The 14,346-nt window shown below is 39.4% G+C and overlaps 1 protein-coding gene across 1 annotated transcript in view; it reads right to left on the minus strand.

Moving 5' to 3' along the window:
- Window positions 1–10,389, minus strand: part of LOC134207353 (uncharacterized) — a 249,529-nt gene extending 239,140 nt beyond the window's left edge. The window contains exon 1 of the mRNA XM_062683072.1: window positions 10,150–10,389. The gene's annotated coding sequence lies outside the window, so the exon portion shown is untranslated. The remainder of the gene's footprint in view (window positions 1–10,149) is intronic.
- Between the last annotated feature and the right edge of the window lie 3,957 nt (window positions 10,390–14,346).

Genomic DNA, 14,346 nt, shown 5'->3' on the forward strand with positions numbered 1-14,346 from the left:
TTTTTAGGGACCGCCCTAACGTATTTATTAAAAAGCTCATAACTTGCGAACCATAAGTGATAGAAAAATGGTTTCTTCGGCAAAGTTGTTCAAAATTAATTGCTCTACAACTTTGTGGAACATTGCACAAGTCTTTACCGAAAAATTAAAAAGTTGATATTATGAACTTCTAAAATATAGGTACCACCCTAATTTCACTACATGGAAAAAAATCGTCAAAAAATCTGAATTTTTTTTCCCAAAGACACTTGATATCTAAAACTAATAGTTTTGGCGCAAACATTTTTGTCTTGCTAGATTCGACTCTGGGACCATTGTGCATTGCGTTCGAGATGTCGCGGAGAGCAGACCGTGGTACCACATTCGGCATCGGCGGAGCTCCTACCGGAAATTTTATTCCCGGCGATGGTGTGGGTCGCGCGGTCGTCGTCATTGACATTAGCAGCGCTCAGACTAAATTTTCTTCTATGAGGTAGGGGGAATGACGGCTTTGGCAGGTTTTGTTCTATTATTGTCAGGGGGGTTTTTGTTGACCAAATTTTATGAAATTTGGCCACAATATTCTTTGATATGCAAAGAATGTTTAGGCCAAATTTGAGCATAATTAGTTACAGAAAACCTACTGACAATAATAGAACAAAACCTGCCAAAGCCTTAATTTCCCCTACCAACGATTGGCTACCATCAATGAAAGTAGCTTTTAAGTCACAACTTGAGGCGAGATGAATTTTGATCAAAGTTAAACTTAATTGCTTGGTGATTGGTGATCTTGAACTGGGATGAGGCTGATTGCGCCACGCGCGCGGGGGAGAGCAGTTTTCTTATAACCAATAAAGATGGCTCATTAGTCCCTCCTCTTTGTTGTCCGGTATGACTGCAAATATTGTGTAACCGTCAAACACTCACCAAAGGGGCGTGGCTACAGGTTCAACTTTATTGATTACAAGAAAGCAGCTTTTCCGCGCGCGAGCCATTTCGTTCGAGATGTCGCGGAGACCAGACCATGGTACCACCTTCGGCATCGGCGGAGTTCCTACCGGAAATTTTATTCACGGCGATGGTGTGGGTCGCGCGGTCGTCGTCGTCAGCATCAACAGCACTCAGATGGAATTTTCTTGCGCGTCTCTACGATGGCGGCTATGGTGGTGTTTATTTCTGCAACGGTTGCGTGAAGTATCATCAGTGAAAGCAGCTCTTAAGCCATAATTTGAGGCAAGACGAATTTTGATCAAAGTTCATATTAATCGCTTGGTGATGGCTGATAGTTTCCGTCGGTGGCGGAATCACGACCGTGCGTCAGGGGCGCTACTAAAATTTATTCGCATTTATAGCATCAATACCAGTGCAATTTCCCCTCAAGATTATTATTTTAGTAAATAGACTGCTACTTGTTTCAGGTTTAATTTCCATCCATGCAAATACATTTTTGCAGCTTCTCCTTCTGACGCACGCTCTTCGTTCCCACCGATGGCGTAGGTAGCGCTCGTAACAGGATCGTTGCGACAGAGAATCCAACGATGGCAATCTGTTGCAGTGTAGCGGTAGAACCATAGAGCCAGCATCTGCATTTGAGTGAAATACTCTTGTGATATTCTGACTATCGGATGGTTGCTGTTGTGTTGGTGATTAAAAATCCGCATGATCTGAAATTTGTCCTTTTCAGGGCATTACATTTTTCATTGGAGGAATTTGGTTTGACTGAGAGTAAATTCATGAGATTGTTGCAATAAATCGGCAGAAGTAACGCAAAAATTCATAAGATTCAATCCATCATTCGACTTCTGCAGAGTAAGTGATTAAAAATCCATCGAAAGATAAAGACGCTATTAGTGTTTGAAATCTATCCTAATTTCGCGACGGTCTCAAATTTGGAAATTTCCGTTTTATACCCTGTATCTGAGTCTTCCCCTTAGACGTAGTTTACGTCAAAAAATTATTTCAACTTAACCTTCCTCCCAAACATAATGGTGGTCCTGAAAAGAACCGATTCATTTCCACTTATGTGCCTCATCAACAGCACGACGTTGATTGCCAGATTCAACGATGCTGTTGGGAACACGGATGAAAAGATGTACTGCTGTTGCCACGACCGCCACCACCACCTGACGAAAAATTTCATCCGCATCATCACTCAAAAAGCTCAATCGACGAGCCCTCCCGTGCGAACGAAATCGTCCGTTCTCCGTGACATGCAGAATGAAAATGACGCGCGCACGCGAAACACACAGGGAAAACGAAGCAGTGGATCAAAAGGCCCGTACCTTACTGCAATCTGATGTCCGTGCTGGGGATTTATGAACGGAATTGAATTTTTCACCCGGTTTGAAAAGAAATAACATTTTCAATAGTTTAACGTTGATAATCAATAGTATGAATAGAATTGGCAAATTGCTGGAGAGTTTCCGAATCGATTGATAAGAAAATCTCGAAAATCCATCGAAACATAAAGCCGCTATTAACGTTTGTAATCTTACATGATTTCGTGACGGTCCCAATTTGGAAATTTTCATTTAGTACCCTGTATCCAAGGCTTCTCCTTAGTTTACGTCAAAAAAGCGAACAGTGGGTAATGTCTGTGACATAACCGCTAAGTGGACGTAGGACTTGACTTGACCATGCCTTTAAGATACATAATATGTCCAAATTTCTCACATCAACTATTTTGGATAAATAATCGGCGTTGCATACCATTCCTTGGCAAAATCTTCTCATCAAACCGACACAGAAATCAAATCTACCTCGAACAAGAATCATCAAAAAAATTCAGGAAGTATCTGTCCGGTCACGAAATATTTGCCTCGATAGTGGCAACCTTCCCACTGAAGGACTGCCTGAAATAAACCAAAAGTTGGCTCAGTAGGGGATTTAGACTGTATCTAATAATATCTAATAATTATTATTCCTTCATGCGAGTTGCGTCGTACTTTGGACAGCTAGGAATCTGCAAAAAACTAACAGTGGGTAATGTCTGTGACATAACCGGAAGTGGACGTAGGACTTGGCTTGACCATGCATGTAAAAATACATATTTGCTTAGCATTATTCATAAGTATTATTACACGTTTCGTTACCAATCTAGAGAAAAAATATCAAAATGGAAAGCTATCAATCGGTTTTTCAACTAATGTTGGTTTTTTTGTCATTGATGAAAGTATGTAAAAAGATAATTCTTTGATGTCTAGAGACGGCAATATCAGCATCCCTGTCCGGGCTGACAATAGTCATTCTCGTCGTATGAAGAAAGCGAAAAAAATTTAGTCTTCGTCATAACATTGCCCGACGCGACACCTATTCGGTTTCTTCATGCCGCATGCCTACCACAAAGATAGTCGTGCAGCCAAAAGTAAAAAGCCGATTTCCGTCGTCACTACTTCACATAATCGATTGCACGTCATTATAGACGGAGTAGTTAAAAACATAATGACGTCTAGAATAAAGAAATAGTACGAACTTTGGTAACATAAATGTTTCGATAGCATTTATAACATCTTCATACGTTACTTCAAATTCATTTTCATAAAGAAATAATAAAAATCTTCGCAGGGCAGTATGAAGTCTTCGTTCTTCGCTGTCGTCATGACGATTTGGTTGCACGACGAAAGCTAACGTTGTGCGCGTCATTGACGATGCGTCGAGTAGCAATGAAGACAATAAATCTCGTCGCTACTGCGGTTTTTCTTGCTGCGACGATGACTATTGTCAGGCCTGTCCCTGTCGCTGGATATTGGTTCTCTACCAACCGCTCAAGATAAAATGTGAGCAGGAACTAAACTCGCGTGAGCCATGATTTTATCATTATATCAGAACTCTAGCCGAAGCTCCGCCCCTTTGATGAATAAGACCATTGACAATCGTTTGCTCACTGCTAGTCGTGGGTAATTAAAGTGACAAAACATTTCAAAATTATTATTTTCTAAATAATAACTAATGAATAAAAGAGTTCACTATCAAAATAATTATATATGGGACATTCGAAGTATTTTCAATGCCATTATTGCCAAAAAAAAAAGATGAACTATAGCATAGGAAATCCGCCGAAGCTCCGCCTTTTCGATGAATAATACCATTATAAATCAGCTGATGGCTACACCTTTACATTGATCAATAAAGCGAATGATTTCTTCATTACAGCATTGCAACTTAAGCCGATGTTCCACCTCTTTGATGAATACATCGCAAAACATTTGTTGGTTCTACCTTTACGTTGACCAACCAAGCAAAAATGATTTGTCACATATATAGTTCATTAACAACATGGTCCACTTCGAGAATCCCCATATATTGGGCAACAGACAGCACATTCACACCATCTTGGGTTACCAAAGATGACTAACGCCTAAAAATGATTGCCAGGGGTGCGATAATTGCAAATATTACACTAATTTTACATTTTTTGAAAATTTTAATTACATTTTTCAACATTTCATTTTAAACTAAGATTCCAAAATGGGATCATGTGATGATTTCTAGCACAAAATTTTGACATGTTATGCTGCACATTGAATTATACGTTTAAGCACCTTGCAATGTCTCTTCACAACATTGCTTGTCTTTTTGTGATACCGCGACGCTACTGCTACAGACATCGATTCATAATGTTTAAAACAATCATAAACTCCCAGTTGAACCGCTCAAGAGGAAACTCTTCAAATTAGCTAGAGTGGTAATAGTGGTAATAGAGTATATTTGCTGAAACACAAAATCACGTTAACCAAGAATATTCAAAAGCTTTATACCAACGTTTGAAAGTTACACAAAATTCAGTAGCTATTTACCTATTCACATCAACAAATAAATCAAATTTTAAATTGAAATATTTAGACTCAAAACAGTGACAGGAATGTCTGCAGGAATACCAAACGCTTAACCGCTGCTGCCATCGGCCGAGAAAACTTGATCAGTAGTGTTGTCGTCGACACTCTATCGTCACACACCGCCGTGCCGCGCTTGCTGTTGGCTTCTCGACAATGCCGGGCTGAAAATGCCGATGATGGTGACCTGAGAATGCTGACGATTCTGCCTTGCTCTTAAAAAGGCTTAGGTTTGCGAATGCGTGGCTGAGACGATGATGCAACCGTTCAAAATTCCGACGATGCGATGCTGTTATTGCTTTGCCTGTTTCGGTCAGATTGAGAGGAAAAATTCGCGCTGCGCTATTTTATGCCTTCTTAGCAGACCTAGCGTGAGCTCATTCGTTGACGTCTGCACCAATCAGAACGTGGTAATGGAATGATGCAAGAATGATGCGGTACCCATATTTATAGGTTTTCGTGAATTCAATGCTTTGCTTTGAAAACAGTTTTAGGCCTATTGAAACAAGTTTTCGGATATTATCAAGCAATAATATGAAAGGCATACTTGAAAGCTGTCGATTGAGGGGTTAACTGCAGAAATCTGTTCACTAGGGTAAAAGCTATTAACGTTTGAAAACTTTCAACACAGCGTAACGCGGCCGATTTAGAAATTTTGAAATGACACCCGGTATAGTAAAGAGAGACGTAAGTCCTACGTCAAAAACGAAGAAAGTATCCCAGAACACATCCACTGCAGCAGTGAAGAACATTCCGAGCTTTTCTACTGGCATCCATAGACGTAAGCGAGAAGCTGCCGTCAAACGCCCTCAAGGTTTTGAGAGAAAACGCGCGTGTAAGTTAGCTGAAACGAACTGCACCAGCTGGTGCAGCCCTGTAAGTTGCATTAATTTGACTTCTATGCTGGCTTGAGGTCTCCAGTTGACCTTGCGAACAAAGGTCCAGAAACCGGAGATGGCGAGTTCGATTCTCGATCCAATCTAGGATATTTTCGGATGGGAAACATTCTCGACACCCCGAGCATAGTGTATCCATTGTATTTGTCACACAAGATACATACTCAATACTCATGCAATATCGGGCATATAAAGCTTTCAATTAATAACTAAAACAATGCTAATAGATTACTTTAAAAAGCAGGCCAAGTTCCAGTTGGAATGTAGTGCTATGGAAGAAGAAGCTTGCGATACACTTACGAGATTGACTGATTCACCGAAACCTAAACTGCTAAATATTATTATTATTGCTAAACTGTTAGCAAGTTTGCAATACTAAATATTATCATACCTAAATATTGTAACACACTGGAGTCAGTTTTACGCGGAGGATGTGGGCCGCGTGAATTAAAACAACGTAAAAAACCGCGTAAATCCCAAAATGTGTCTGAATGAGCCATGGAAATCCTGAAATTTAGTGAAAACAAAATCGCATAAAAAGCGAATCGTGTACAAAAGCCGCGTAAAGATGACTTCAGTGTACGCTGTGGAGTGAAGCGTTGACTCTTTCTTGATCGAATGGTCCAGAAAAATGAAAATCCATCGAGAAACGGCTGGGTTATTAACGTTCAAAGTCTATCATATTTTCGTTACGCTCTTTGATTTTCGAAAACGTAAAGTGTACTAATATAGAAAAGACAGACGTAGTTCTACGTCAAAAAATGAAATTCCGCATAAATTTCCGGGAACCTTTTGCAAGAATGGAGACATTTCCACAGATGTTCTCGGAGAAACACCCGCAGACAATTTTGGAGCGACTTCTTCAGAAAATCCAAGAAGGACCGTCTAGATGAGTTGTTATATCAACTGCTTTTTCCTTAATCCTATTTTCAATTTTGTACAAACGTTTGTAACGTTGAAGTTAAAACATATACTTAAAATCAGTAATATTATAAAAACGAACTCGAAAAAAGACGTTCAATAAATTGTTGTAATGTTCAGCGTAATATTTAGCATTGATATTTAACGTGTATTTGCTTAGAATTTAGTTTTGGGTCGCGCGTATTTGGCGCAGAATGGATTTTCAGTGGTAATAGTGGTAATAGAGTATATTTGCTGAAACACAAAATCACGTTAACCAAGAATATTCAAAAGCTTTATACAAACGTTTGAAACTTACACAAAATTCAGTAGCTATTTACCTATTCACATCAACAAATAAATCAAATTTTAAATTGAAATATTTAGACTCAAAACAGTGACAATTTTTGGAATTCTAATGGAGAAATTTCAAAAATGTTCGTTGAAATCTTAGAATAAGAAACGAAAAACTCTTTAGTAAGTATATTAGTGGTTCTGAAAAGATTTATTCACAATGTTAGATGTGAATTTCCTCTTGAGCGGTTCAACTGGGAGTTTATGATTGCTTAAAACATTATGAATCGATGTCTGCAGGAATACCAAACGCTTAACCGCTGCTGCCATCGGCCGAGAAAACTTGATCAGTAGTGTTGTCGTCGACACTCTATCGTCACACACCGCCGTGCCGCGCTTGCTGTTGGCTTCTCGACAATGCCGGGCTGAAAATGCCGATGATGGTGACCTGAGAATGCTGACGATTCTGCCTTGCTCATAAAAAGGCTTAGGTTTGCGAATGCGTGGCTGAGACGATGATGCAACCGTTCACAAATTCCGACGATGCGCTGCTGTTATTGCTTTGCCTGTTTCGTTCAGATTGAGAGGAAAAATTCGCGCTGCGCTATTTTATGCCTTCTTAGCAGACCTAGCGTGAGCTCATTCGTTGACGTCTGCACCAATCAGAACGTGGCAATGGAATGATGCAAGAATGATGCGGTACCCATATTTATAGGATTTCGTGAATTCAATGTTTTGCTTTGAAAACAGTTTTAGGCCTATTGAAACAAGTTTTCGGATAATATCAAGCATTAATATGAAAGGCATACTTGAAAGCTGTCGATTGAGGGGTCTACTGCAGAAATCTGTTCACTAGGGTAAAAGCTATTAACGTTTGAAATCTTTCAACACAGCGTAACGCGGCCGATTTAGAAATTTTGAAATGACACCCGGTATAGTAAAGAGAGACGTAAGTCCTACGTCAAAAATCGTGCTGCGCTTTTTTATGCCTTCCTGACCTAGCGAGAGCTCATTCGCTGACGTCTGCACCAATCAGAGCGTGGCAATGGAATGATGCAAGAATGATGCGGTACTCATATTTATAGGTTCTCGTGAATTCAATATTTTGCTTTGAAAACAGTTTTGGGCCTATTGAAACAAGTTTTCGGATATTATAAGCATGAATATGAAAGGCATACTTGAAAGCTGTTGATTGAGTGGTTAACTGCAGAAAACTGTTCAATAGGGCAAAAGCTATTAACGTGTGAAATCTTTCAACACAGCGTAACGCGGTCGATTCAAAAAATTTGAAATGACACCCGGTATAGTGAAGAGAGACGTAAATCCTACGTCAAAAACCCGAGCAACGCAGGGTACGTTCTGCTAGTAAGGTATAAAAGGAAATATAATCCGGATAGTTAGTTTTTTTTTGTTAAATGGCTTATGTGTCCGGCACTGGAGGATCTCCCCCTAAATATAATCAACCCAAAGACTTCGTAGAAAATTTCCAAATCTGTAAGACGGTTGTTGTTGCGAACCGATCGGATTTTCGTAAGCAAAGTTATAAGGAAAATAAAAATGCTCATTATTGATATGTTATTCTTTTACGTGCTCATTTGAATTTCCCACGATTTAATATTTCCTTAATATTTTTTCTTGCAAGCAGCAAATTGTTTCGCAATACTAACTAAATATCACTTGCTAAATTTCCTATGTTGCCAACGTACTCATATATTTTTAGATATTAATGAGCAACGTTGCAAAACGGTTTAAAAAAAATACTGTTTTCATAGTAGTTCTCATACAAACTTCAAACCGCGCGTGCGTGCTTAGTCAAATGACAACCATTGGGATGTTGGATATATAGGGTCGGGAGGTAGCGAGGTTCGTTTTGGTAAACGTTTTGCCGCGTGTAATGTGTAGTTTTTCCGCAAATTATGTTTCGAACAGAATTGGCGTAACTCACTATTTGAAAATGGTTGGATATGACAATTTAAAATTTTCATTTAAAAACCCCAAATTTATTATCAGCAGTGGTGATGATCTTTCTCCGACTGTTGTTTGACTTAAAGTGATTAATGCATCTCATGGTTAATTGCCTATTGAATGGCGATTAAATGCTTTTATTATTTTAAAGGGATGCTGCCTAAATAGTAAGATAACCTTGTTTAAAGTTGATAATACATTTTAGTAATCACATCTTGCTTACATGAACATGTCCAGCATCTGTAGCACTTTTTCATAAATACTACTTTTTTGCTCCGACCGCGGTCATTGCTCTGATTGTTTTGTTGTACTTTTTGTACGAATCACCGCACAAAAGTAGGCGCAAGAACCAACTGCACCAGACGGTTGTAACGAAACTCTGGAATTTTCCTAGGTTGGTAAAGAATTGGAATTTTCAATGTTTTTGCCTTGATAATTAATAGTTCCAGTGGGCTTTAAATAATGCTAGAGAGTTTCCGATTCGATTGATAATAAAATCTCGAAAATCCATTGAAAGATAAAGGAGCTATTAGCGTTTGAAATCTATCCTAATTTCGTGACGGTCTCAAATTTGGAAATTTTCATTTGTCACCATGTATCCGAGTCTTCCCCTTAGACGTAGTTTACGTCAAAAATTGGAAATCCATCGAAAAACGGCTGAGATATTAAAGTTCAAAGTCTATCATATTTTCGTGACGGTTTCCAATTTTCACAATCGCAAAGTGTGCCCCAATATAGAAAAGATAGACGTAGTCCTACGTCAAAACAACACAACGTAGGATCGTCCCACCCTGAACGAAACTGGAGGCGATATAGGTACTTCCCCGGGTATAAGTATTTTGGGTAGAGATTATTTCTACGTATTTTGAGCACAATCGGGGAACTTTTTTTAATTCTTTTTGTGTGGAATCACTGATAAATAAAATCCGGGTGAATAGGTAGAAGGTGTTACAATGATTATATTGAGTTTCAGCAGATGCATGTTTGATTCAAATGATTTCATACATAGAATAGACTATTTTAACCATTCACTTGCTAGAAACATTTAGGAAAGTTTTCGTATATTATAACAGCACAGCCGATTTTTTTTTGATCATTTGAAATTTGGTTTTGATTTAAATTTGTTTCGAAAACCCGCTGAGCTCCGAAACGAAATCCAAAAATCAGATTGCGCCATGTTCAAATTCCGCGGATCAAACCAGTCGAAACAAAATTTTCCGAAATACCGCACATCCCTAATATGGAGTAAAATTACAATACAACAAGGCAGAACGAAAGCTTACCCCACTCTACCTTGTAATTTACACCTCTTCTAGAAGGATGGAAGTTAATTAATTACGTTATCCACTGCACGAATGTTGCACGATCACACTTTTTTCTATATATATGTTCACTTTGATGTTGGGAATTCTCGTGAATTTCTGTTGAAATCTCCTTTCCTGTTTTTCCGCACAATATCACTCCCGCTGTATGCAGTCACTAAACTGCATATATTAGATCGAGAGCAACGTCAATTTGCCACCACCGAGCGCACCGGCAACTGAACGCGAACTGAATTCGATAATATCAACAAGAGGTCTGAACAGGAGAAATGCGAATAAATATGTGCCGCTCAAAGCCTATAGTCGGGGGAATACGATTCGAGCAATTTGGAAATGCACCCATCACGGCATTCTGCTCAAACCGCCTGACGGAAGTTAACAGTTTTCATTTTCTCCACATGTGATTTTCATAACAAAACTGCGATCATTTTCAATATTGCATGTACACTGGAGTCGGTTCTTAGGCGGGGATACGTTCCCCGCAAATTCCAAAAAGAGCGTAAAAACCGACTTCATCGAAAATCGGTGTTTCGCGGTTTTTTCGTGTTTTCCGACTTTTTTTTTGAAAAACCGTGAAAAAAGCGACCCGATTTGATTTCAAAACTTTCCAACATTTTCATCCACTTTGTGACGTGACGCTCGATAGTCCCAACATGACAGGTGCAATTAATTCTCTTCACTCTATCCGCCAGACTATAGTGGAGTGACTACACTACAGCCTGGATTCGAGAAACGCGGAAAGAAAATGCGCCTCAGCCAGCACTGCAGTTAATCTTCTTCATTGCAGAGCAATTCATGAGAAGATTATTTATTTGCGCAATTATTACATGATCGGTGATGAAAAAAATCTAAAAATAGATCGACAAAGGAAAGTACGAATGGGAGCGCAAGGCTGAAATAAATTTGATAATTCAGCCAGGGCCATATGATCAACAGTATAGATAGTGGAATACATAGATGAGCGAAGATAAATCCTTTGTCTCCAAACGAACTGACAAACGTGTCTCCAAACGAGCATGACGTCACGTTTTCAATGGAAATGTTAAGGGCTGTGACGTCATATGCGCATGTGCACGGTAAAAAACCCGACTCAGCCATGCTTTCGCTTATCTATAGATTCTACTATCTATAATCAACAGGTAATTGATAAGTCAGATTTCTTCTGCCAAACGTTCTGTATTGGGAATCCTTTGAGCGGCTCGGTTTAAGAAATGCAATTGCTTTGATTATAGGATTCTATTGATATGTGATGTGAACACATTAAATACCGGAATGAAAGTTAGTAGATAAATAAATCATTCTTCTCGTGTGTTGTTCAATAATAAAGAAGATTAACTGCAATAGAGAAACATTTTCCATCCGCGTTTTTCATATACATGCTATAATGACATCCTCTCTTGGGGTGGATGCCGACAACTATCTGTTGCATCTCGCGATAACGCATATTAGGGTATTTGTTCCATTATTATTTATATGTTCATACATGAATAACATTCGCGAATGGAATGATTTCGAGCTTAAATGGTGTCGTTTGTAATTGCTATCATGCGTGCTCACTATTGAAAACACAGACGAAGTCCCACGTCAAAAAAACGCAGAAATGAGAATCAAAGCAATTTGCTTCTCAATTATTTGATTCGATTATTAATAACATAGGTAAATGTTCTGGATTACCCAGTTACCCTAAATCATTCTGCACCTCAGCATGGCCGGCGTTGTTGTAGCGATGTCGACCTTTGCGAATTGCATCCTTTATATCATCCTTACCCAAATCGTTCGTTCCTGGTCCATGAGAGTGGTTCGTTTCCGAGCGAAAACCACGTGCCCATGCAGTACCGTACTGTGAGCACCGAACTCTCTTCGGGTGTAACGAAGACACCGCCGATTTGCATGCAAGATCTCTGAAAGTGAAATGTAGGGCAAAATGGCCCAAAACGACTCTCTATTGAGCTTCCGCCAGTATAAACCAAAGAACTGAACCAATTTAACATGCAATTCTTCCACAGAAAATAACTAGGTTTTTTTTTCCTAACTTTCTGAATCATTGAAAATGTGTTCGGAAATCGACCTGGGGCAAAACGCGATAAACGATGAACGCATGTTGGTTTGAAAATCTTAGCAGATTGAACAAAAATCTTACGGGTGAGTTCAAAGAACCACAAATCGGTGGATTTCGGTGGGAATCGAATGTCTTTTATCAATATTTTCACAGCTTTCAGCCCTCGGCTGGCTCACATCTGACGCGCAGCGTCCTTAAAATGGATCATCATCATCATAAATATAATAGCCCTGTTTGTCTGTCCGGTGACTAGCCAACCAGACGCAGCACGCGGGGATATTCTTACACAAAAATAAAATATTTGACACTTCAATTCTTTTTCACTATCAGATGCAGAAAACAAAACCAGTGACAACCTTATAGACAACCAGACACAACATTTGATGAAAAAAATCACAGACAACAGACGTTTATATTTAAAAAAAAATCACTTGCCACGGGCGCTACTGCGTCCACAAATAAACTAGTAACTAATAATGAACTAATAATGAGATTTTATTATTTTGGCTTGTTTGCACCATTCTGCCCTATGCTCCCTCTCATTCGACGGAAAGCTTCGGCATCAGACCGGAAACCATGCGAGTGATGAAGCAGTAGCAGGTTATCCAATTGTACCGCAGCATAACAGTCGTTCCATGATTGCGCCTTGGTTTAATCATATTGGTTTAATGATAGCCGTGCCATCGCATCGATTTGTATGCAACAGCACAGCCCGCATATACGAAATCAGAAGACATGTATCCTTGCAGTCGGGTGACGTTGCATGACCATTTCATTCAATTGCTTTCGGGTCGTTCGTTTTTCCCCACAGCTGCAACGTAACATCTGTTCATTCGTCACATTTTTCGTGCGTTTGACATCCGATTCGTTTGCTGAGGCTATAGCCTACTGTAGCCTATAGCCTACTACGTATACGATGTTATAGTCTACTGTAGTAATGAAGTAAACGTTGTCTCGGTAACTGCACTGCTATTCGTTCATTGCCAATCCATCCGCGCCCGATGGAATAGTGCTGATATAAATTGGTAATAACTCCCAGGTACTCCATCACACCATACCGCGTTTGTGTAGGAAACATGGCATTAGTTCACTAATTAATGATTTTGAGTGTATTACTCTCCGTGAAGTTAAACGATTTTACATTGATATGGAAATGCTAATATCATCTTCCAAACTTAGGCGTACATGTTCAGAGGCGAAAGTATAGAATTGATAGTTCCGTTAGGATACGGCAGGCATGAAGAATGTTTTTATAGAAGTCGATTTGAAAGCGAACGGAGGGCAATATTTGTGATGGCACATATCACACGACCTTCCTTCTGCCAAACTTCCGTATGAAGGGGGAGGGGAGAATATCAGTGTGGAAGCTGATATATCTCCACTGACTGGCAAAAGGAAGGTGGTTTGATTTGCTCATAAGCCATCGCGTGCGGAAGGATTTTCTATCGACGAGTACTGTCTCCAAATTTCTAATATGACACCAGCACCTAGTCGAATAGGATTTTTATTGCACAGTTCTGTTTTCTCCATGCGTCCGTCTCGTCGCAACCAACTTAGCTGCCTCGGAGAGAACAAAGCAGAGAAAGGCACTGCTGCTGTACCGTCGACCAATAACAGCTGAATTGAAGGATGCCCCTACCAACCAGGGATAGTACACTGATAAATGATTTTGAGTGTATTACTTCTCCGTGAAGTTAAACGATTTACAATGATATGGAAATGCTAATATCATCTTCCAAACTTAGACGTACATGTTCATGATAGAATTAGAGGCGAAAGTATAGAATTGATACAGGGGGTGGACAAAATAATTAGGATAGGCTAGTTTTAGGTAAAACTAGATGTGTTGTAACTACCTTAGTTACCATCCGATTTTGACAATTCAGGAATGCCCGAATTAGAAAACTAATGCAGTTTGACGGTATGTCCATGGAACCGACTATGGCCACCGGATTCCGGAGATATTCCGGGTTTTTCGGAGGTAGGTTCAAAACCGTAAATTTGAGCTGGATATTAGGAGAAGTTGTGGTTAAAAAATGAATAATATTAGTAACCACAAATGGAGTAGGGCTCTTGCTGATTGGAACCATATATTGAGA

The sequence above is a fragment of the Armigeres subalbatus genome, chromosome 1 (assembly GCF_024139115.2).
Source record: "Armigeres subalbatus isolate Guangzhou_Male chromosome 1, GZ_Asu_2, whole genome shotgun sequence".
Taxonomy (NCBI): Eukaryota; Metazoa; Arthropoda; class Insecta; order Diptera; family Culicidae; genus Armigeres; species Armigeres subalbatus.